At 36.3% G+C, this 24,291-nt stretch overlaps 1 pseudogene; it reads left to right on the forward strand.

The window, feature by feature from the left end:
* Nucleotides 1–17,279: 17,279 nt before the first annotated feature.
* The window catches only part of LOC107679384 (uncharacterized), an 11,101-nt pseudogene continuing 4,089 nt past the window's right edge, over nucleotides 17,280–24,291 (forward strand).

Consider the following 24,291-nt stretch of genomic DNA (forward strand, 5'->3'; position numbering starts at 1 on the left):
GGAATTTAATGGAAGTAAAAAAAGACGTACAAGACACCACAGGTTTGAATGCTCAGCCAGGGTGTGTGACTGAATGTGAGAATTTAAACTTCTGTTACACATCGTTATGGAAAGCACTGTCACAGGTGATTGAGAAACATTCTTTATAAGGGATCGACATTGCAAAATTGATGACATTATGAATTTTGCAGCATTATTTTATCTTGTTGTGTGGGCCTGGCATTGTGTTTGTTCTGTTCGGGGTTCTGCAGGTTTGCAATTTGTTTCTTTGTGGTTTTGTGGATGTCTGTGAAAGGAATTACAAAAATACCGTGAATGTCTGTATGCTCGTGTGTGTCTGCTCTGTTCCAGCTTGCTAACGTTATTACATAATAGTAATACTGTTTCAGCAAGTATATGCACACCTATACCTGGGAGTGTTAAGTCTTGATGTGTCATATCATATTGTAAATTTTATTTTTCTTTCAAAGACACTTTTGTTATCAGAGTAATAAATAACAATCAGTCAAATGGAGAAATAGAGAGTGTACCAAATCAAATTGGGTTGAAAAGTTACTGCATTACTGATCTTCACAAGTCCATGTGCTTATTTGCCTGCATGTGTCATACCTGGACAAACAGACAGAAAGACAGATAGACAAGATAGATAGATGGACGGACGGACGGACGGACGGACGGACGGACGGACGGACGGACGGACGGACAGACAGACGGACGGACGGATAGAGATAGATTAGGGGCAGAAAATATTAATTAATATTTTATATAATATAAGATCATAAACAATAGAGGTCACGAACAGTTGAATAAATCTTCTACTGAGTTGAATTCATAAAGAAAATAGGTATTTACCCAGCGATTCTTAAATAAGTCTACCATGAGTAAGTCCTCTTTTCAATTAGTGTAACAGAAGTGTGAGATTCCAGCTGGGTTTATACAACCACCAGGGACATTGAGCACAATTCAGCACAATTGTCAGATTAGTGTTAGAGCAATTGTTGAGTGTTTGGATACATCCTTGAAGACGGACGGACGGACAGACAGACAGACAGATAGATAGATAGAGATAGATTAGGGGCAGAAAATATTAATTAATATTTTATATAATATAAGATCATAAACAATAGAGGTCACGAACAGTTGAATAAATCTTCTACTGAGTTGAATTCATAAAGAAAATAGGTATTTACCCAGCGATTCTTAAATAAGTCTACCATGAGTAAGTCCTCTTTTCAATTAGTGTAACAGAAGTGTGAGATTCCAGCTGGGTTTATACAACCACCAGGGACATTGAGCACAATTCAGCACAATTGTCAGATTAGTGTTAGAGCAATTGTTGAGTGTTTGGATACATCCTTGAATCCAGCCAGACCATTAAACACATGCATACAGCCACACGCTTGATCAGACTTGTTTAAAGGGGGCGTTTAGTACTTTTCTTAGAAGCACATTCCTCAACTGTTTTGTATTGGAGGTAATTAGGCTGTTCCTAGAAGTCGATTTACAAACATACTGTACATACCTAAAGCTTGAGACATTCTTGTTCCGTTATTATTCTAGACTTTAGAACATCCACTGTAATAATAAATGTGATTCCAGTCTGGGCTCGCCTTCATACAACACACAGAACCAGTTAAGTTGCCTCATTTTGTGATCAGAGGCCCCACATCTGCAGGAACAGAAGATTGCGTGGGTGTTTGAGAGCTAGAGTTGGGTGTAATATGCCTACGGACAGCTTATGAAATGTTCATTTCAGATTCTCTCATGTCATTCTGAACATATCACAGGTGTCTTCAACAACCTGAATTGACCCATGAATGAAGGGTACACTTTTTTTTTTACCGCCCTGTCATGTGTGGCCTTCAGTTCAGCCAATGACTATGTTTCAAAGTTTTAGCTCACTAGTTTCCATACTTTTTAGGCATTTGGCTATTTTTATTTAACAATTTGTTGGATTTTTTTTTTTTAAATAAAGCATCTTACTATAATTCTGTCCCTGCTAATACACAACCTATAGTCATGATAAGAAGGCCATTACTCTGAGAACAGCAGACACTCCTTTAATAAATTTGGTAATTTAATAATTTAAAAAAAATGTATAAATAACTCCTTTATTAAAATTACATTTGAATAAATTTGGCAATAGCATGGACATTAAAGCATCTGCGTGTTTTGTGAATTTTTTTGCGACTTTGAAGCCCCCTACAGTTAAGTGAGTGGAATTCACTGTCTTAAAGTGATAGTTCACCCAAAAATGAAAATTCTGTCATTAATTACTCGTTAATTGGTCTGTTCATCTTCGGAACACAAATTAAGATATTTTTGATGCATTCTGACAGCTCTCTGACCATCCCATAGACAGCAAGGGTCCTTCCATGATCAAGGTCCAGAAACGTAGCAAGGAGATCGGTAAAATAATCTGTGTGACATCAGGGGTTCAACCATAATTTTACGAAGCTACGAGAATACTTGTTGTGTGCAAAAGAAAAAGAAAAAAATATTTTATTCAACAATTCGTCTCCTCTGTGTCACCGTAGCGCCATTTTGGAGAGTATCCACTGAACGCAAACAGCGTGTGTTGTTCTGTATCAGCCACACCACACGGATACGTTGTTTTACGTTCAAATCAAAGCACAAACAACGTAGGTAAACGTATCCGCGTGGCGCAGCTGACACAGAATAGCGTACGCTGTTTGCGTTCAGTGGATACTCTCTAAAATGACACTAGGGTGACACGGAGGAGACGAATTGTTGAATAAAGTTGTTTTTTTTTCTTTTGCGCACAAAAAGTATTCTCGTAGCTTCGTAAAATTACAGTTGAACCCCTGATGTCACAATGATTATTTTACCGATCTCCTTGCTACGTTTCTAGATGTTGATCGTGTAAGGACCCTTGCTGTCTATGGGAGGGTCAGAGAGCTGTCAGAATGCATCAAAAATATCTTAATTTGTGTTCCGAAGATGAACGGAGCTCTTACGGGTTTGGAACGACATGAGGGTGAGTAATTAATGATAGAATTTTAATTTTTGGGTGAACTAACCCTTTAAATGTATCACTGTTTTATTTACAGTGGATGCTGTACACGTGCATTTGTTGCTGCTGTAAAGCAATCTGCAATAGCGAGAGAAAGTATGAATTGTGAGAAGTCGCAATTACCTTAGTACGTAGCAATACCTGAATAATTTCCAAAATGTGCAGTATACAAAAGGGCACACTGCTCTGGGTTCTGTATCCCACAATTGCAATGCGCTTGACTCAACCTTCCATTTCTAGTGTAAACTGGAAGCAATACCCTATCAGCTGCATTAATTAATTACTCATTGATTGAACTGCCAAAAGATGAGTTTTATACAAAATGCAAAAAATAAAAAAATAAATAAAATAAAAAGAACATGATATTTTTGATAGTTTGCATTATAAACGTCTTCCTTGTTGAAAATAACTTTATCCTCTTTTATTTATTAGTAATGTGCATTAAAAGTGCAATTTTGACTTAAGTAAAGTCTATGCCCTTAGTCATGTTAAACACCACACTAAATTTAACAGATGAAAACAAGTGAAAGATAGACTGAGTCTTCATGATGTAATTTGATGATGTAGGCTATGATGATGTTTTTGTCTACTAAAAGTTTTTTTTTTCTTTTTCAGAAAGACGTTTTGTCAGCTGAACAATCAGCTGCTGTTAACCAACAGAACAATCCATTAAACGCACTGTACTTCTATCCCTCACAGACTCATTACAATGAATCATTGTAATGAATTGTTTTCATTCATTACAAAATTAAATATGGCACTACCCTGACTAGTCAATAATTTCTACCAATAGAAGCTGTCAAAGCTGCAAAGCATAAACTAAAGCGTTTCCTTGTTTTCATATGAGATCTTTCATGATGATATGCTTTGATGTTCTGTCATCTGATTCAAACATTGGCATTATAAAAGAGACTTGTTTTATTTTCTCAGGAAAACTAAACCATTACCAAGAATCCCAACGACCCACATGCTGCTGGCATGACAATGTTCTCCATTAACGTCCTGAAATTCTTAGAATATGTTGCCATCTCACTGCAACACTTTGTACAATTAACCTGCGCCAACTCGCCTGCGGCCATGGGATACACTGTAGCGTCTGGACCAATCAAAAACACAATTTTTCATTTGATTTAACAAATCAATTATTCATTAGATTAACAAACGTTCACAGACCCCTCACCCAATAAACATACTGGGTGCCAAGTTGTCTGTGAACAGGGCCCAGGACCCTGGTTACCATGGCAACCCTGACACCAGATACATTTACGACCTAATGGAATGTGAAGCAGGGAAAATCACTGCATGTTCCATCGCAAGAGGCACAAGGCACAGTAGAAATGGACATTTCTACTAATTAATTAATAGGAAACCCTTTCTTTGAATGAACAGTGTATCCTTCAGGTCATGGTGTATGTTGTCTTTGATATTTTTAGACTATTTTATGCATGCTTATGATGGAACCCATTCCTGTCATCATATTTCCCTTATGAGCTGATTCGCTACAACACACTAGTGCTGATAGGTGCACTGAATAGTACACTATACAGCAGATATGACAGGACTCACTGTCCCACACCCTCACTGTCTGAAAAAGTGTTGTGATGGATCATGAGGATATCTATCTATCTATCTATCTATGTATCTATGAGGAGACCATCTAGTTTGTGTTATATTGTATGCAAACTACTCCTCTAAAATGATTATTAGTCCTGCAGTCACTGCCATTCAGAAACATTATGTCGGGACACTATCATGTCGATATGTCTGCCCTCATGCCATATTTCAGCAGTGTGTTTGTTGAGTAAGCAGAAAGCTCAGTAACAGGACAGCATGTTCTAGTTCAGACGCATCACACTGTAATTGCCCTAATGGAAGCAAGATGAGCTATAAAGCAGCCCCGTGTGTGTGTGTGTGTGTGTGTTTTAGAGGGAGGGAGAGGCAATGACTCATGAGGGTGTATCCTCACTATAATTCATAAGACACACAATCTTTGCTTTCTATACCTGACAAAGATATATGTAATATTTATATTTGTAAATCTGCTACTGACAACATGGAGACCCACTCTGTGAAGTATACTCTCTCTCTCTCTCTCTCTCTCTCTCTCTCTCTCTCTCTCACACACACACACACACACACACTGGTATCATTATGAGGATATTACATAGGCTTAATGGGTTTTTTCTCACTCTCAATCTGTTAATGTGCCTTTTATTAATAATGTCATTCAGTTATATAATACCACTAATAATATTAACAATAATAAATAAATAAATAAATAAATATTTTTAAAAGATTACTATTATTATTATCATTTGAACTCAGCCCTTTTTTCTGGCTGGTGGCTTTCTACTAGAAAATCTAGTTTTTGGGACTTGCTTTTTATTGTCCATATATTTGTTACTTAATATAAATATAATGTATTAATTTATAATTTGTTAGTATTGCTGGTGGGGTTATTATAGTTAACTAAAACTAAAACAACACAAAATAAATAAATAAATAAATAACAAATAAACAAAGATACTTATTGTAGTAAAATAAATGTACTTGAAATAAAAGTACTAAAATAACAAAAATTAAATATACTAAAACAAATAAATAAAATTTATAAAAAATAATATAAACATATTTAAAAATAACAAAATGACAAAAACACAGTAAAACGACTAAAACTTTAAAATTAAAATTAAAACAGAAAATATTAAAATAAAATCTAATTCAAAATATTAACAAAAACTATATTAGTATATCAGTGATACTACACTGTGGTATTACTGTTGATTAATGTTTTTTGTTCTCATACATTTATCTATCAGACGGAGAAAGTTTCATAATCAGTCTTTATTTTTAGGCATTTATGGGGCTCTTGTGCTTGTGTTTTTTTACATGTAGGCTATTGATGAATTGCATGCATTTCATATTGTTAAAATCAATGGAGTTTTCAGAGGTCTATTTCAGTCGCTAAAGGGAACTGGCGCCCTCTAGTGGGTCAATTTTTTTTCAAAGCTTCAACTTTAAGCATAACCCTTTAGTGGCCAACTATATATCGCTGCAGCCCGGAGACTTAAAGTGGGTGGAGCTTATGCCACTAGGAGGTGAAGAACTTCAAGTTAGTATTAAATTATTAAAAAAATATAATGACCCATCTACACGTTTATCTCCTGAAAAACTATTCCCTCGGTTGCACTCCCTCAATGCATTTTCACTTATTATAAAAAATATACACTTATTATAGGGTCTCTGTAACAACATAGTGCTTAACATTCACGTTTAAGTGAAAGTTAAAGGTATTTTTTTTTAGCAAATACTAAAAATAGAAGTTAACACCTAAGATTGATCTGAAAGAAAATGCTAAAATAACCAACCTCTCATGTCTTCCACAAAACTGACAGATGTGTCAAATCACAGCCTTGCCACGCCACAGCACTGTATAAAAGTGCCTTACTCTAGTAGTTTACACACACACTCTCACACACACACACACACACACACACACACACACACACTGTACCTGAGAAGTGGATGAGCCAAGACACAAAAGCTACTGAAGTATCAAGAATAAACAGGTATGTTGTTAACAGAGTTATTTAAATGTCTTTTTACTTTTTTTTTTTTTTTACTTTTAGAAATTAGTCTCTGATGACTAGTTTGAACTGTATTGCAAGATCCACAGATCACATTTTTGATAACTGTAATAATGCTAATCAGAATAGGCATGGCTGCTTCTACTTTTAGAACTAAACATCTGTTTATAACTACAGAATATTTAGCATATAACCAATTTTTCATAACGCAAGCTTCAATGTCTCCTTTAGGATACGCAAGACAGAAACGGAGCAAAACCCGAGGAAAGAAAAAGTCATCAGTAAACGATAAACTTATATAGCCTACTTTATGATATACTTGCTATAGGTTAGTATTTAATGGTTAGATGAAAATTCATGCATTTATAAGAAATAATAATTAAAAAAAAAGATTATATTCAAAGTGCTGCAGAGGCAATCTCAGATTACATGCTCACTTTCATGACAGATGTGGAACAGTAAAACATACACTTTTAAAAGACCTCAGAAAATGGCTTATTATATGGCACAGTTTTCTTTCTTTAGAACAATTCTTTTAGAATTAAAAGATTTTAAATGAAAACAGTATTTCTACGTAAAACAAAACAGTCATTTTCATTTCATGGGAATTGTAAAGTAAGAAATATGCAGTACGCAGAGGGCTTCCATGAACAATGCAAATCTTGGTCAAATTTCAGAAATGTCGTCGGAGCAGATATTTACATCCCTTATATATAACGTATTTAACAGTATGTGTGTGTTTGAATCAATATGTTTGAATGTACTTTGTGGATTTCTAATACTTTATTGAACAAATGTTTCTCTCTCTCCTGGCATAACAGCTTTCCATCTTCAAAACACTGAAAACACTGATAACTCTGGTGAATATAGAGAACGTAGAAGAGCTGAATAAGCTGAGGAGGGAAAAAGGAGAATGGAGGAAGAATGTAAAAGATTACAACTAGAAACAGAATTACACAGAGCGAGAGAGGAGCAAAAAGCAGCGGAGGAACAATGCAGAATCCAAGCAGAAAAACAAGCACTCCAAGAACAATACGAAAGAGTTCAAAATGAAAGAAATATACAGAGATTGAGAGAAGAAGAAAATCTACAGGGACAACAGATTTAAAGAGGAAGAAGAAAGGAAAAGAATTAACAGAGAAGGAAAATGCACAAAAAGAAAACACTAACAAGACAGTTATTTAAACCATTTCTATGGTTTATTAACAGGATACATTTTTAATTTCTATTCATCATACAGAAAGATAGATGCACATCACCTAAAACATTGTGAAGATTTTATTTTTCTTCTTCCATATGTCTACTGTAAAGCACTTTGTAAACTTTTTGTTTTAAAAGATGCTATCAAAATAAAGTTCTACATCTTATTTTGCACCACCAAAGAAGAGTATGTATATTTTTGTTTGACAGGCATATGAAATTATCAACAGATTTGTTTTGCCATAGACCTAGCAATTGATCCTGATATATTATTTGGCAAATGCAAATTTTCTTGCTGCTGATCAATGGCCGGATGACAATACAATCCATTTCAGTTTTTCTTTTCCACAACCTCTTATTATACTGAAAAGCACTGGAAGTATAGTGTGCACTGCTAAGCACTTGGTAGAAATAGTATGTAGCATGTATGAAAATGATTGTGGTTTGTGAAGTAAGTACAAAAATATATATCCAATAAGAATTATAAAAAATAAATAAATAAATAAAAGACAGGTGTGCAAAAGATTTGGTGAAGAGCAGAGAACAGCATAGCCATTTCTGCAAAACATACAGTGTATAAAGATACACATGTATGAAGAAACTATACATTTAACAAATTCAACATGTTTCAGCGTGTTTTTCAATTCTTTTACTGTACATGTCTCTCCTTTACTGAAGCTAAAATGGTATAAAATATATGTCTAAATTGTCTAAAATTTGGTCCACGTGCAGAGCAAGAGCTTCTGAATCAGTATATATATATATATATATATATATAAAAAGTATTAATAAATATATTTCACAATATTAAGTTTATTTGTGTATTTTTGATCAAATAAATGCAGCCTTGACGAACATAAGAAACCTCTTAAAAAACAAACAAACAAACAAACATAAAAATCTTACTGATCCCAAACTTTTGAACGGTAGTGTTTATTTTTTAAAATGTAATTTATTCCTGTATGATGCGAAGCTGAAGGGCACATTAAATTAATCAAAAGTCTAAGTCAGCATGTCTAACAGGCATTTCTTGCTGGATACTTCATCACAATTTCTCCATGCATCCAGCAGGGCAAATCAACCATAACTTCTTCAATGACAGCCAGAAACCTAGGAGTTGTGATTGACGATCAGCTAAATTTCTCAGACCACATTGCTAAAACTGCCCGGTTCTGCAGATTTGCTTTATACAACATTAGGAAGATCAGGCCCTTTCGGAACATAGGACACAACTGGTTGTTCAAGCTCTTGTTCTGTCCTGGCTGGGCTATTGCAATGCTCTCTTGGCAGGTCTTCTAGCCAGTTCTAACAAACCTCTACAACTAATCCAGAATGAGGCTGCAAGATTAGTCTAACGAGCCGAAAAGAGCGCATGTCACACCTCTGTTCATCAGTTTGCACTGGCTACAAATAGCTGCTCGCATTAAATTCAAGGCATTGATGTGTGCCTACAAAACAACCACTGGCTCTGCACCCCTTTACCTAAATTCACTACTTCAGACTTATGTGCCCTCTAGAAGCTTGCATTCTGCAAGTGAAGGATGCATTAAAGTGCCATTTCAAAGAGGCACAAAATCACTTTGATGGACTTTTACATTTATTTATGATGGTCTGAAAACAGATAAGCCCCTTAACTGAATGCAGATTGGGACATTCAAGAAACAAGGAAGCAAAAGTACCCACAAACACAGTGCAAGAGGATCTAAATACAATGAATCGCTGACATGACTTTCAGGAAAAAGGAAGCAAAATGTGGATATTGTTAGTGACATGGGCTCAAGAATGAAATTTTAAAGGGGTCATGTGAACTGCGTTCTCTGAGGTTCACTTATAATGTTAGTGTGATTTTACATCAAAAAACATCATAATTTAGAATTAAAAGGCTATTTTATTTCCTGTTTTTGAGTATTCCTGCAGAAAGGTCTGTTTTTATAAGCAGGGCACATTCAAGACTCGCAAATATGATCGGCTAACAGTTTCGCTCATTAAAATAACAGATGGACGCTGCTGTAATAGCCTATACTCTTGATAACAACATGGCTCATTCGGGATAAAAACGTATACATACTATAGTATATATCAAACGGTCTGGAACACACAATGTAATAGTGGTAAAAGCACAGTTATTCACACTCATGTGTTGCGACATTACTGCTGGATCCACTATAGTTAGCACTGCATCATATTTTTCTTTCAGTCTGCATCATACTCTCTCGTTTAAAAATGAATCCGTATTAAAGTAAAGCAAGCAAACAAACAATCAGTGTTTCACTCACGCGATCTGGAGCCTTTTCCTAATTTTACCCGTTTACACCATACGCGAGTGGCACAACGTTAGACAACAGAACCCATTATAATCAATGATTTTGTCTACACTGGATGCGGCAGGGATTGACACAACTCTCCGACAGTAAACTGATGTCCTGCTCTATTCGCACCGCTTCTGACCTGAAAGAGAAATGGATTCGCGACATGACGCAACAGCGCTTGTGTCCGATCTAGATCACAAGGAAGGCAATTCAAATACTATTTTTTAACAACTTGCACTACACAGTGTCTTGTAATCTTGTAATGACATATGGTTCTGTTGATGGAGTAATCCTGTGTTTGCGTCGCTCTAGTATTTTCTCTCCTCTACTACAAGCGTGTATCAGTAGGTGGGGCTAAAGAGGCAGTAATGTAGTAGGCGTTGATCTTCTCCCGCAGAGGCGGGCTTTCGCTGCACTAGTACTTCATAAAGTGTCACGTTCCAAAACGAGTCATTTTCTGAGTTCGCACTGCAAGAACAGATGTGTGAAAAAACAACAACACAAATTGTAGTGTTGACAGCATTCTGACACATATTGTGTAGGATTGTAACACACGATGTGTCATTTAAAAAAAATGCCTCATTGGCACAATAAATGTGTTTATGGAAATAAAAACAATACATTTTATATGGTAGCACATAAAAAGCTCTAAAATGAATAAAATAAATATACAGTAAATACATGTCAATATATTAAACTTAAGATATTAACAGCTGTTTTTGTCCCCAATCACGTCATGCCTCTTGTCTTTTTAAACAGCACCTGCTCTTTTCACTCTGGCCTGGTTTGAGGGGAATAACGATGTTGTTGGACTCAGGGCCATCCATGAGTTACAGCAGATAATAATCTTTAAAATGCACACAATCATAAAAATAGTTAGCAACCAAATTGATCGCTAATAAGTTGGAAAATGGTGACATGCACTGAGCAGTACGCAAGACAGAACACATTTGAAAAAAAGAGAAGAGACACTGAGCCTCATTTTCAAGAATTTGTTGATGTTGACAAATGAAGAATTTTGACCGATTTCAAGTCAAGTACAGGAGCCCTACCCCAAACAAATGCTGGAGAGGCTCGTCTAATCCAGGTATTATATTTTTTGTACTGTATGCATTGTTAATGTGAGGATATTTTAGGGCTCTTTTTGGGCAATATAATTTGGAATCCATATTATTGTATCTATATCTATCTATCTATCTATCTATCTATCTGTCTGTCTGTCTGTCTGTCTATCTGTGTGTTGTGATAATATTAATAGCAATAGAAAAAATGTGATTAATGTAAAGGGGGTGATTCTTTTCTATACCCACTGTATTTATTCTAAAACATAACAATGATATTGGATGATTTTTAGCAATGTAATGTGTATGGCACAAATGGCATTTATGGCATTTATAGTTACAATTTCATATTTCCTTAAAGGGTTAGTTCACCCAAAAATGAAAATTAGCCCATAAATTACTCACCCTCAAGTAATTGCTCCTGTTAACAAACGTTGGTTTTCACGAGACACACCGGCGCATGCGCAGCGCTGACCTCATACGTCATCCGCCCGGAGCTGCTTCCATGTAGGACTGTTGGCACAAGCTAGATTAAAGTGATTATTACGTTTTGAATATGGATATTTTTCTTACAAAAACGCATCAATTCGCTACAGGAGGCCTTTGTTTACCCCCCGGAGCCGTGTGAGACATTTTTTTTTATGGATGGGCGCTTTTTATTTAACTTCTTTTGGACTGATGCATGCAACACCCGCTGAGTGGCATTAAACAGCTTGAAAGATCAAATACAATTTTTTATATAACTCCGACTGGATTTGTCTGAAAGAAGAACGTCATATACACCTAGGATTACATTTTTTCAGAGTGATTTTGCTATGAAAGGGCGAAGAGACATGGGCATGTAGCTTTCAACAAGTGAGGTGTCAAGTGTAGGATTTTTGAGCAGTGGGGTAACCCGAGTCCACGCCTTTCTAATTAGCACAGTAAAGCCTATAATACGCAAATGGCTTAAAATCAAAACCACTGTGGTACAGGTAGCAAAAAGTCTTTTTGTAGATTCTAATTACAGCTAACGGCAAACAACATGCACAATTAGCAATTTTTTAAAACTCAAATAAGCAGTAAACAAATGAATCCTAACCTACTAGCAGATATTTATTCTATACAACAGAACAGAAAACTGACATTAAGCAAAACACTTATGCGCTCTTGCCGTGTCCATTGACAATTGCTATTGCTAAAATATATATACATATAGATGACTGAAGTAGTGTTTGGTATCGTGCTGTATCATGTGCCTTGTCAGTTTCTCTTTGAGAGAAGCAGTCAATCAGCAGATGTTGAAAGCAGCTTGTTTCACATGCATTTCAGTTTTTATGACTGACCTTTACAATGAACTTTCAGATCCCTATTATTACTAACGCTCACAAACCACAAATCACACACTGTAGGCACCACAATCCTGACAACCTGCGCATTTTGCCTGTGTCTGCTAATACACTACCTTCTTCTCTTATTGATCTCTGGAATTGCCAGTCTGCAGTAAACAAAGCAGATTTTATTTCATGTATTACAAGTCATTCAAGGCTCAACCTCATGGCCTTGACAGAGACCCGGGTCAAACCAGAGGACACTCTGCTACTCCTGCAGCACTCTTCAAAAATGTCTCTTTTTCCCACACCCTCCATCTGACTGGAAGAGGTGGAGGTACTGGTCTGCTTATCTTTATTGATTGGAAATTAATCCTTTACCATCTCTGGGTGTCAACACCTTTGAATCACATTCAGTTACTATTACCCACCCTCTTAAAATCCATTTTGTATTTGTTTATCGGCCCCCTAGGTCCGCTAGGTAACTTCTTGGAGGAGCTAGATGTGTTGCTCTTAAACTTCCCTGAGGATGGTACTCCTCTGGTTATGCTTGGAGACTTCAAAGTCCCCCTAGATAAACCTCAGGCTGCAGACTTCCACACTCTGCTAACTTCTTTTGATCTCAAGCGAGTGTTAACTGTGGCTACTCACAAATCAGGTAACCAACTGGACCTTATTTACACAAGCCACTCAGAGACAGATTAATGCATGGGCCTACCGGGCAGTAGACCAGAGAGGGGCCCAGCTGAATGAATCACAGTGCGTGATTTCAACCAAGGTGGGCCTTTAAATTGGTCTGTGCCCCAGGCATAGCTGTGTTATTATCCATCTCTGTCGCCACTGCACCTTGGCTATCTGATGTTTTTCATGAGCATCGTTCTAAACTCAGGGCTGTAGAGAGGGTGTGGTATCAATGTGTATCAGTCACTTCTCTCTTCCTTCTCTGCTAAAAGGTCATACTATCACAACAAAATTAATAATTCATCTAAATTTTGCATGCTCTTTAAAACATTTTCTGTCAAACATCTTACCAGCGAATATACTCTTGCTCAAGTCCTCCTCTCCACTCTCTGAGGCAGAAGTCTCCAAACTCATCCTTTCCAATCATCCTACTACTTGTCCGCTTGATCTTATTCCATCTCATCTCCTTCAAGCCATTTTTCCTTCAGTTGTACCAGCACTCACACACATAATTAACACATGCCTTCACAGTGGTGTCTTTCCCTCAGCATTTAAACAGGCTCAGATAATCCCACTACTTAAGAAACCCACTATTAACCCGGCACTTTAAGAAAACTACAGAACGGTATCTCTTCTTCCTTTCTTTGCAAAAACACTTGAATGAGTTGCGTTCAACCAAGTCTCGGCCTTTCTCACACAAAACAACCTTCTGGACAGCAACCAGTCTGGCTTCAGATGTGGACATTCAATTGAGACTGCCGTGCTCTTGGTTGTTTAAGCCCTAAGACTGGCAAGAATGGCTTCCAAATGGCTTCCAGATCTTACTGGATCTGTCCACTGATTTTGACATGGTTAACCACCAGGTCCTCCTCTCAACCCTCATGGCAAAAGGTATCTCAGGAACTGCACTCTAGTAGTTTGAGTCTTACCTCTCAGATAGGTCCTTGAAGGTATCTTGGAGGGGTGAGGTGTCAGAGTCTCAACATCTATATACTGGGGTGCCTCAGGGCTCAGTTCTTGGAGCACTTCTCCTCTCTATCTATATGGCATCACTAGGTTCTGTCATTCAGAAACATGGCTTTTCATATCACTACTATGCTGATGACACTCAACTTTACCTCTAATTCCATCCTGATAACCTGACAATAGCTGCTTGCATCTCAGCATGTCTAACAGACATTTTTTGCCAAGAAATCTTGCCAAGACAGAACTGCTTGTTATTTCAGCCAACCCACCACTTTTCACCCATCACAATTTCTCCATCCAGCTAGGTGCATCAACCATAACACTTTCCAGGACAGCCAGGAACCTGACTGAAACTGGGAAACAGGAAACTGCAAATTTGCCTTATACAACATTAGGAAGATCAGGCCCTTCCTATCAGAACATGCTACACAACTGCTTATTCAAGCTCTTGTTCTGTCCAGGCTTTGCAACTAATCCAGAATTCGGCAGCAACAGTAGTCTTTTTTACGAGCCGAAAAGAGCACATATCACATCTCTGTTCATCATGGGCGTCGCTACGCCATTTTTAGGGGGGCTATAGCCCCCTAAATGACTACTCAGCCCCCCTAAAATTTTGCGATTAGCCCCATAAACTGTATACGAATTCGTGATCGCCTCAGTCCCCTTTAACTGAAAAATGAGTGTTTACTATTGTCATTTTGCATTATTGACACACTATTTTCCTAATTAATGCTGTTCAGTTGCTTTGACACAATCTGTATTGTTAAAAGCGCTATATAAATAAAGGTGACTTGACTTGACTTGATGTAGGCATGTGGGGGCGTGTTAGAATGAGCCATTTTAGGTAGGCGTGGTTGACTCTTAAATTTCATATGAAAACGGCAACAGACTTCGATCGACTCTTTCAGCGCGTTCTTTTTCAATCCGCAGACCGCGGCTGCGCAGAGCGAGAACTGTTCATCAATTTGCACTGGCTACCAATAGCTGCTCGCATAAAATGTAAGGTATTGATGTTTGCCTACAAAAAAACTACTGGTTCTGCACCCCTTTACCAAAATTCACTACTTCAGAATTATGTGTCCTCCAGAATCTTATATATTTATTTATTTTTTGATGGTCTGAGGAAAGATTAGAAATGCCCCTGATCTGAATGCAGATTGGGAATGTAAAGAATCAGTGAAATGATATTCAAGACACAAGGAAGCAAAAGTACTCACAGGCACAGAGCAAGTGGATCTAAATATAAAAAAATCACTGACATGACTTTTAGGAATAAGGAAGCAAAACTTGGATATTGTTACAGTGACACGTGCTCAAAATGAAACCTTAAATGCAACTTCATGAAAAATATATTAGCAAACATACAGGCATATAAGAAAAATATTTACACAGAAGCTGTTGCTTGGATGACTTTACCTGCATATTTATTTATTAATTTCTTTAATTGCAATGTGGGAAGGGGATGTTGCTCAAAAGCACATTAATATCAGTACATCACAACATCAGAAGTCCTTCAAGACATACAGTGGGTACGGAAAGTATTCAGACCCCCTTAAATTTTTCACTCTTTGTTATATTGCAGCCAATAAGTTGCATGATCAAGTAGCTGTTGTTTTGACCGACTAAAAAAAAAAAACCTTAATAAGCCAGATTTTGTTTTGTTATGTAAATGCCAAAGGACGAATGACCAGAGTGTACTTTTAAAATAAAGTAAAAGTGGTGCTCTAAACCGACTTATAAACAAAATACAAGTACAGAAATGGTTATAATTTAAATGGATGTAACCAAAAATCTTGCAATAAACAGTAAAATTATTTTTACACTGCAGGTGTTTTTAAGGCAAACAAATACAGGCCTACAACTCCATTAATCTGTAGTATTGAGATTTAAAAGTTAATAATAATTAAAGTTAATTAAAAGTTTGACCAGATCAGATATTGCTCCATTTAAACTTGACTATTTTTTTTTCAGTTGTTTTGTGAAATTATACAGCTGTGACTGCAGTACAAAACATTTTGTTTGTTTGTACATAAAGCTCTTTGTACATGTAAAGACCTAGAAACCTTAGTTTACACTAATTTATAAATTTATTTGTTATTTTTTTTTACATTTTGTTTATTAGTTCCCACAAGCAACATGTCAGAGTACACACAATTTCAGACTATGTCTACACAATTTTATTTTCTATTTAAGAGACTTGTCACTTGACCAATCACACTGTTTTAAGGTGTGGCCTTACTTAACTCTATAAAACCCCAGCACTCAGTTCACAATGATCAGGGACTGAAACTCAGACTGAAAAGGACAAATAATTCTGAAATAATATACTGGATAAAAAAGGTATGCACTATTAAATGATTTTATCTCTGAAATGCTGGGGCATAAGTGCAATTAGGTCTCCTTTACATAGGACGCTCTAGTAATTGCTCAATAATTGCTCTATAGACTACATCCTTTTATTGATTTATTGTTATTTTTGCAGGTGTTTATAGAGGTGAAAAATCCATCCAAGTTCAGGTAATTTTTTCTTCTGAAAACTAGCAACTGTTTTCTTTTTGTTAAATGAAGGTTATTCTTGAAAACTTTTCACCATGCCCTCAACAGTTATATTTACTACTGTTAAAATGCCCTTTAAGTGTATAGCTTTTATTGACTTACACTTGTCCTACACTTTCAATATTAAAATATGTAGATATGTTTAAAACTAAGATAATCCAAACATAACTAAGATGATCCATTTTATATATAATTTACTCACCCATATGTAGTGCCAAACCTGCATAACTTTCTTCCATCTTTTCCAACACAAAGTCATTAATAATAACAAAATTAAATTACAAAAAAAAATATTATATTTAAATCAAAACCTCAAACAGCCAATCAAATATAAAAGCAAAACAGTAAGAATAATAAATTAATCGAGCATAATATTGGCCTATTGAAATCCACTTTTCAGATAAGAACATTGCTAAATTCTGAGTAGATACATTATATCAGGTTCTATTTCATTAATTCCTTCAGGTTTGGTCACCAACTGCAAGAAAAATACTTTCTTCTAAATACTTAAAAAAAACAATGATCTAAAGTTATATAAGGCTATATTAAGGCTTATTTGGTCAACTTTTAGAAAGATGTCGGACTCTGAGACCATCGAACTGGCTTGTCTTGGCCGCCCTTTTCAATTAGGAATGCTTTATGACTGCCGAAGAGATCTCCTCATTCCAGGTAAAAACATTTTCAAGATCATTTCAATTAGCTTAAATTATAACTAAACATGTTACTGATTCTTCTGCCATGACAAAATAAACAAAAACTACACACAGTCGAAAAGTTTAGGCATTTTGATCAATAAATCAATAGTTTTTGATTATAAAACTATTAGTTTTTGGTGTAAAAGAATCATATTACAAAGACCATTTATAACAGTTTTGCATTTTATATATATTTCATTTATTATGTTAATATTATGACAAGATATTGTTATTATTACTTCAAATAATAACATGATCATATTATAATATTCTCTGGTACACAGGGACAGCTGCTGCCATTTTTAGACGATCGTTTTGTACACTGTAATTGATTATAAGATAACTAACAAACTGATAAGATTTTAAAAGAGTTTCATCTTATATCAATATCTTTTATCGCAATAATTATTTATGTGGTGAAATGCCGTGTAATAAATGGTATGACTGTACCGTATCCCAAACTGCTTTCTTCACTTTGCTTTCAAGTATATTTAATTTATACAACAGTTCTTTCTGGTCCTCGAATCTGATTGGCTGAGAGGTCTTTCCAAGCATGAGATATTCACCCAATATTACCATGGGAACCGCTTCACCATTTTTATCACTCCGCTTGCAGCACTACTTTAGCATTCTCACAATGAGTGTCATGGCGAATGTCTGAAATCCACTAAAAATCTTAGAAATACTACAGTTGTTGTGTCACAGAATGTAGTTTTAGGAGTTTTTTGTTTAGATGAGAACGTAGTTGTTTAGACTTCAAATATGCGGTTTGTTAATAAAGATAATGCCTATTTGAAAATTGGCTTCAACGTTTTCGGAGATGTGAGCTCCAGCGCCATCAGTGGCCGTTCAGCGCTCATGAACCTGCCAAGAACAGCCTTTCCTCCGCCAGCTCTTCTGGAATTTGCCACTGGCTCTGATGTCTCTATAGTGGTTAAACGTGAGATATAATTCATTTTGGGTATATCTAATGGTTGATCTTTAATCATTAATCTATTTGTTCCAGAGTAAATAGTTCTGGCTGAGGGCAAAGCCATCATAGCTGGGGTCGTGGCATGAGTCAGCATGGGGACAACAATCCTATCCCCCTAACTGGAAAAGCATGGTGTTAACCCAGTATGGCCTACATAGAATCAATGGACTACTTGCATTGAGCCTCGTGACGCACTTCCGTTTTGATTAATACGGCTCAGTTATTTCTGGTTATGTATATTGTCAATGTGCCGTAATCATCTAGTTGACTTAAATGCCTATTAAAATGAGCGTCCGCGGGATGATTTCAAAATCCGGATATTTTCAGAGACAGGGGAAAAGATATTCTGATGATTGCTGTGTGCAGAATTTTCCAAACTCAACGGAACGTGAAGTTTTAATCCAACATAATCCGATTTGATAAAGCAGTGGCTGGTAATCATAGGCTACGTGATTTTTTTCACCACAGGGTGTCAGTGCTCTAAACTAATCGCGATGCTGCAGTGTGTGCACTGATGAATATGATCAGAATGGACCTCTATTTATCTGTATTTAATATGTTTAAAATATGTAGCCTATGTAAATATGTCACCAGTAAGTCATTTTTCATTCACAATCATTTAACTGTATGCAATGCGAAAATATGAATATTCAAAGTAGTCGCACTATCAACGCGTTACTGTTAAAATGTATTTAAATGTTTAACATCGTAAAATTTATTTAAGGCAGTTACAACCAAGGTTATTGTAGTTTTGCATTTTTAAATTCGTTTTATTTTAATATCGTTTTCAAATTTGCAATAAAAATTAGTTTCATTAATAATTTTGCTAGTTTTAGTTTAGTTTTTATTTTGTGAACACATTTCTATTTCGTTTTATATAGTTTAGTTTCAGTTTTAGTTTTAGTAATTGAAGCTTAGCAGAATTAACAGATCACTTCCAGTGCGCAGACCAAAGAAAGAATTAGGCTACGTCCACACAAAGCCAGAGCTTTCCCTATCCGATCTTTTTTTTCACCTCGTCTCAAGAAATATCTAAATCCACACGAAACCACGAAACCGACACAAAACTATGTAGTATACATTCCTGACCAGCATGTGGCGCTGTAATTCTGCCACAGAGATACGCTAAAAACGGAGAAGACTTGGACTATGCGCATATCCAAATCGCGAGAACCGTGTGGACGAAATGCCGATACAAAATGTATGCGTATACAGCTAAACGCGTCTCCGTGTGGACGGGGCCTTAAGTTAACCTTGACGCAAACGTCTAGCGACACAAAATTAAAGCATGCTGAGATTGATTAGATGGTAAAAGTATACAAATACAGCCAAAATGAAGCAGTCAAGCCTTTTTACTCCATAAATCTACACAAGTTGTATTATAGTTGCAAGTTACATTATCATATTTAAAAGCACTCGACTGAATGATAAATGTGTGTGATATCTACAGGTGCATCTCAATAAATTAGAATGTCATGGAAAAGTTCATTTATTTCAATAATTCAACTCAAATTGTGAAACAATAAATGTAATTTGATTATTTTAATAAAACTTCTTACAATATGTGGTGATGCAGCCTCCAATGTGATCGTCGCTTATTCCTGATCATACCTTTCGCAGTGCACTTTAAACCAGAGTCCTGCGTAGTGGCTCCCCACGGGTAAAATTGAACCATTTGATTAGCCAATATAAACGGGTTTGGTCGGGGAATCAATAGGCACGGGCGGACTGCGGGTCCTATTTACAATTCGATTCGCAGCATTGCGCATTATAGCCATTCGCGCTGTAGCTGAAGTGAATAACAGCTTAGGGAGCGCTCTTTGCTCACTTTCTGTAGCCTATACATAATTTTATTTAATAAGTTTTATTTTTAATGCTTCTATAAACGTATACTGCAGAGTTTAAGGAGAGACAATCGCATTTAACGGTAAAGGCATATTTAAATATGCAATTGTAGTTAAACCATAATAAACCACAATTACACTTGGGTTTTGCTACACTAACCATAGTTTAACCATGGTGTTTAAATTTGGTTAGACAAATGGTAAACTGCGAAAAAAAAAAAAAAAAAGGTTACTACACTTTTACTATAGTAAAACCATGGTTATTTTTCATAAGGGTGCTTATCAGTCAAATTCTTTTAAAATTGTAAATTCAACAGGCATAAAATATGATCAGTAAGAGAAAAATGTGAAGACAAGCACTGGACCTCGGCAGGAGAGTGGGGAAATATATTTATTTATTATTCAGAATGCATGTTTCAAAGAGAAATATATTCATAGGAACATTTCAGCAGGTTGAAGATAATTCATGTTAACGCAGAGAATATGACTAATTGTTTTTTTAAAAATCCACCCCTAAAACGTAGTATAATCTGCTTTCTCATAAGGAATGGTCTGGATGTAGGTGTGCTAAACGCTGACCGGAAACTCCCGAGCCGTACTGAATAGAACGCGGAAGTAGTTGTGCAAGTAGTCCATTCTTCCAAAGCCACTAGAAGGCAAGCCTGCAACCTTTAGACAAAAAAGCTTAACGGCTAATGCTAACGCTTCCGGTTTGCCAGTACGTAGGAAAGGAGGGTTAAAGGGGTCATATGATGCTTTTTTAAAGATCATTATTTTGTATATGACCCCTTTAAGGCTAGATGGTAACCATTTGTATTTGTAGTAAAACTATGGTTATACAAATGGTAATCATTAATGCACAAAAAAAAAACAAAAAAAAAAACATGGTTACTATTTTCCTATAGTAAAACCATGGTTAATTTTCGTAAGGGATTGTCTGTAATAATATGAAATAAATGTTTTAATAGGTTATGACAATAACATCACAAAATATCATGTAGCGACATTTATTAATTTCGTTGTGATGTGATGCCATGGAGGGTTATTAAAGCCCCATCAGACCTGGGTTTCGGTGCAGGGGGTCGGGTCTGTAATGACAGGTCATTGCGACTGCATGGCAGGGTAAATGTGAATATGAATATCAATATTAAGCTTGACATATTTCATACGTGGTATTTCCATAACTACCGTTCTCCTTGCCGGCTCTGTCTGTTTATTCGGCATTACATAAAATGTCCGTTTTTTGTTGTTGTTTTTTTTTTTACTTATTAGAGGTGCAGAACGCCACACAGCAACTTTTGGTGTATTGATTATCAGTTGTATAACCACAATTTCACATGAATAGCCGTGAGATATCACAGCGTGCCGATATACAGCCACATCTCACGGCTACAGGTGTGATATTGCGTTTATACGACAGTTCGACGATACGAGTGTGTAAAAGAATAAGAAACAACAACGTAGTGTCTTTAAAAACCCTCTTTTGTGCAGAACAACTTTATTCCGCCACGGAATCAAATCTTATTGTATGTATTAAAAGCAGTGTATTATGTGGAGTCGAGTATTATGAGAGAGAGATTGACTGAGCGATTTATGTGTTTACCTGCATCTGATACATTCATTTTTCAGCTCAATCTCATATTCACAATAGAAACATGAGTTTGAATGTCCGATGAGGAAAGCGATAGGCTATCTTTGTCGTAGGCTAATGTCCTGTCATCTGTTAATGATTTCCGATGACAGCACTGCTCACTGCATTTGTTGGCTGCTTCTTACAAGTTGTTGTTAAAAGTAAAAATAACTTCCTTGTTTACAACAGCGTTTCAATCTCTTTCAATATAAAAGTCTTTACTGCTGACTCGCTCATAAAAAGTCTCTTGTCGCCATCTAAAGGCGGAATAATGTAACTACAATCACCATCACGAACACACACACACACACACTGTTTCCCAATACTAAATACTACTATTATTTATATAAAATATGATCTATTGAATAATAATATTTAATAAACAACAACAGCCATCATAAGAGTTGCTAGGCAATTCAGTCAAAGGTAGAAAGGCGCTCTGATATACTACATTGAAGTTACATAAAATATAACGTAATGAGATTTTGCCCTCAGCCAAAACTATATGCTCTGGAACAGATAATAGATTAATGAGACCAAAGACTGCCCGTTAGATTTACCCAAAATGAATTATATCTTAAGTTTTAACCACTATAGAGACATCAGAGCCAGCAGCAAATTCCAGAAGATCTGGCCGAGGTGGGGCTGCTCTCTGCAGGTTCATGAGCGCTGAACGGCCGCTGACGCCCTGGAGCTCACATCTCCGAAAACGTTGAAGCAAATTTTCAAATAGACATTATCTTTATTAGACGTTATCTAAACAAGTACATTCGCCTAAAAAACTCTTAAAACTACATTCCGTGACACAAAAACAGTATTATTTTTTAAATTGTAGTGGATTTGGGCGTCTGCCATGACACTCGCTGTAAGAAATAAAGGAAGCAGAGTGAAACAAACGGTGGGAAAATGAGTTCTGTTATCACTAATATCGCACTCTTATATCAGCCAATCAAATTCGAGGACCAGAAAGAACTGTTGTATAAATATATGTATATACACACACAGTCATGTGAAAAACAAAGGACACACTATTGAATTCCATGGTTTTCTGTATCAGGACATAATAAAAAATCATCTGGTCCTTGGCAGGTCTTAAAATCTGGAAAATAAAACCTCAGATGAACAACAACACATCACATATCACACTGTGTCATTATTTATTTAGCAAAAATAAAGCCAATATGGAAAATCCAAGGGTGACAAAATAAGGACACCCTATGATTCAGTTAATTGTAGATCTATTTTAGCAGCAATAACTTCAAGTAATCATTTTCTGTAAGACTTTTTCAGTCTCTCACATCATTCTGGAGGAATTTTGGGACACACTTCTTTACAACACTGCTCCAGTTTATTGAGGTTTGTGGGCATTTGTTGATGCACAGCATTTCAGTCTAAATGAGGTCTGGACATTAAACGGGCTATTGCAACACCTTTGCTGGTGTGCTTGGGATAATGGTCCTGTTGCATGACCCAATTTTGGCCAAGCTTTAGCTGTCAGACGGATGGCCTCACATTTGACTCTCTAATACTTTGGAAACACAGAGGTGTTCACTGTCGACTCAATGGTGTATTTTGTCTTTCACCAAATGTGGCGCTGTGCATTATGGCCAAACATCTCCACTTTGGTCTCGTCTCTTCAAAGGACATTGTTCTAGAAGTCTTATGGTTTGTTCAGATGCAACTTTGCAAACCTAAGCTATCCTGCCATGTTCTTTTTAGAGAGAAGAGGCTTTCTTCTGGCAACCCTTCCAAACATGCCATACTTGTCTGGTCTTTTTCTAATAGTACTGTCACAAACTTTATCATCTAACATGTCAACTGAGGCCTGTAGAGTCTGAGGTGTAGTTCTTGGGTTGTCTGCAATTTCTCAGAGTCTTGTATGGTCTGATCATGGGGTGAATTTCGTCCACTCCTTGGATTGGTGTCTGTCTTGAATGTCTTCCAGTTGTGAATAATCTTCCTCACTGTGGAATGATGGACTTCAAAAATTGTTTGGAAATGGCCGTATTACCCTTCCCAGATTGATGGCAGCAACAATTGCTTCTGTAAGATCATTGCTGATGTCTTTCCTCTTTGGCATTGGGTTAACACACATCTGAAGACTCCAGACTAGCAAACGGCCAAAATGTTTGCTTTTATAGAGGTGCTCACACTTGCTGATGATCAGTTAATCAAAGGTATTTGATCAGCAGTGCCTGACTGTTACTTACCTTCTTAATTCCTATGTTTAAAGGAAGAGTGTCCTTAGTTTGTCAAACATGGCTTTTCCATTTTGGCCTAGTTCTGTCAAATAAATAATGGCACAGTGTGATATGCTATGTGTTGTTGTTCATCTGAGATTTTATTTTCAAAATTTTGAGACCTGCCAAGGACTAGATGATTTTTTTTTATTATGTTCTGATACAGAAAACCATGGAATTCAATAGGGTGTCCTTTCTTTTTCAC

The sequence above is a fragment of the Sinocyclocheilus anshuiensis genome, unplaced genomic scaffold (assembly GCF_001515605.1).
Source record: "Sinocyclocheilus anshuiensis isolate Anshui unplaced genomic scaffold, SAMN03320099.WGS_v1.1 scaffold2206, whole genome shotgun sequence".
NCBI classification, from domain to species: Eukaryota; Metazoa; Chordata; class Actinopteri; order Cypriniformes; family Cyprinidae; genus Sinocyclocheilus; species Sinocyclocheilus anshuiensis.